Source organism: Lucilia cuprina, chromosome 3 (genome assembly GCF_022045245.1).
Source record: "Lucilia cuprina isolate Lc7/37 chromosome 3, ASM2204524v1, whole genome shotgun sequence".
Taxonomy (NCBI): Eukaryota; Metazoa; Arthropoda; class Insecta; order Diptera; family Calliphoridae; genus Lucilia; species Lucilia cuprina.
Window position 1 is genome coordinate 36,023,380 of NC_060951.1, and position 2,641 is coordinate 36,026,020.

Here is a 2,641-nt window from a genome sequence, read left to right on the forward strand (position 1 = left end):
TGAACTAGAACTGAACTAGAACTGAACTAGAACTGAACTGAACTGAACTGAACTGAACTGAACTAGAACTGAACTAGAACTGAACTAGAACTGAACTAGAACTGAACTGGAATTGGAACTGAACTAGAACAGAACTAGAACTAGAACTGAACTAGAACTGAACTAGAACTGAACTAGAACTGAACTAGAACTGAACTAGAACTGAACTAGAACTGAACTAGAACTGAACTAGAACTGAACTAGAACTGAACTAGAACTGAACTAGAACTGAACTAGAACTGAACTAGAATTGAACTAGAACTGAACTAGAACTGAAGTAAAACTGAAGTAGAACTTAATATATAATTATAAAAGCAACAAACTTCGGAGAAGGATTAGAATCTACTAAGAGCCCAGAACACGTATAAACATATATTTTGGGAGGTTTTAAACGGTAAATATTATAAAATAAAAGTCTTTAGATTAAAAATCTAAAATATGGTAAAAATTCAGGGTTTTTTAGTACAGTATAAAAATTAACTTTTATACAATAAAGTTCTAGATGTAATTTAAATTTCCGGTTGTAAATCGTTAATAATTAACATAAAATCAGAACCTTAAACAATAAATTTGTTGTTATTAAGTTATTTAATTATATTATTATAAACGTTCAAGTATAATCCATTCAAAAGTTCAAAGTCTATGATTTATTTAAGTATATTTTTTGTTTAATCAAATTTATCTTAAAATTATTTATCCCATCAATAATGTTGTGGATTTTTTAATTTAGAAAAATATTTAAATATTAAATCGTGTTTTTTTAAGCAAGAGGGAATTTTTTCTTTTCATCTAAAACTTCTATTAAATTAATACTTTTTCTATAAAAAAAATATACGTAAACATTAATTGATAATCAACAAGAAGAAAAAAAAACTAGTGGCAGACTAAATGCCGGTTTTATTTACGTGATTTGAAAAAGTTTATTCTAAAACAACAACAGTAAAAGTATTTATAAACTTGTTCAGCAGACAATTAAAAAAAAATTCAATTTTTTTCTATTTTATAATAAATTAAAATTTGTTGTCTGTTATAAGATTTTATTTTCATTAAATTCTAGATAATGTCGATTAAGTTGACTTAAATCTAATTATAAACAAATACTCAAACCAATTTATGATTTGATTTAAGTTTAGCAATTTTAATCTTCACTTTTCTCTTATAGTGAAGTTGGCAACAGAAATCTCATCAAAAAAATTAAGCGAAAACTATTGGGTGTTTTTTAAAGATCCCTAAATTCCCCTTCCCCTTGTTTATGTTGCGGGAGTACAAAGGTTAGTTTTTTCGTAAATATCAGAAATAACATATTAAGAAGTTTTAAATCAGAAATAAATTAAAAGTCTTCAACGCTTTAAATTACTAGGTTTCCAGAAATCATGTCCAACACATGTCGTGTGAATTAAAAATAAAAATTATTTAAATTTTATGCAAATTTTTACTATTTTTGAAATCTAAGTATTATGTCATATCATGTGTATTTTATGCAGTTGAAATAAATAAATTTGGCACATCCTATTATAACGCTAGACAAAGAAATTTCTATTCATTAATTTTATTGATTTGTTTCTATCAATTCAATAAATCTAACAATTGTTTTAAAATCATATCATTTTAAGTTATAAACAAAATAAAACTGGTCCACGACTCGTGTTTGGCTATAAACAATACAATATTTTAATTTTATAAAATTATAGAAAAAATACATAAATGCAATATTTTCTTATTTATTTTGAAAAATTGAACTCTTAAAAATTTACTAATTAGTAAAAATTTTCCATAAATTATTTTTGGTGAAAATTTTATATAAAATTTCAATTTATCATGCGGTTGCGGTAAAATACATATTTTAACAAAATTTACTATTAAAAGGAAATTTTTTTAAATCAAATTTCTTTTTCTGGGAAATTTTTAGTAAAATTTTTATGTATAACAAAATTTTTAAATTAATTCTCTATTTGAAAGAATTTTTTTAAGTTTTTGATAAAATCTTTATTAGAAGGAAATTTTAAATAAATGTTCCTTTTACAGGAAAGTTTCTACAAATTGCGTATTTCAAGGGAAATTTTTAATACATTTTCTTTTTAAGGAAAGTCTTTAATACATTTTCTATTTGATTAATTTTTAATACGTTTCCTATTTGAAAGAAATTCTAATTGATTTTATATTTAAAGAATATTTTTTGTAAATTTCTTAATTTAAGAAAATTTTGATAAATTTTTTATTTGAGAAATAATGGAATACTTTTTACATTTAAAAGAATGGATCGATAAATTTCGATGTACTTCAAGGAAAATTTTTAGTAAATTTTTTTATTTAAGGGATTTTTTAAAAAAATTTTCGATTTAAGGGAATTTTTAAAAAATTTCTATAAATATCATGAGAAATCTCTAACACTATTTTCTATTCAAGGGAAATTATGGGAACATTTCTTATTGAAAGATTAATTAATAAATTATTTATTTAATAATTTAATTAATTAGTCAGCTAGTCCGTTAGTTAGTAAAAGAGTTAGATAGATAGATAGATAGATAGATAGATAGATAGATAGATAGATAGATAGATAGATAGATAGATAGATAGATAGATTAGATAGATAGATAGATAG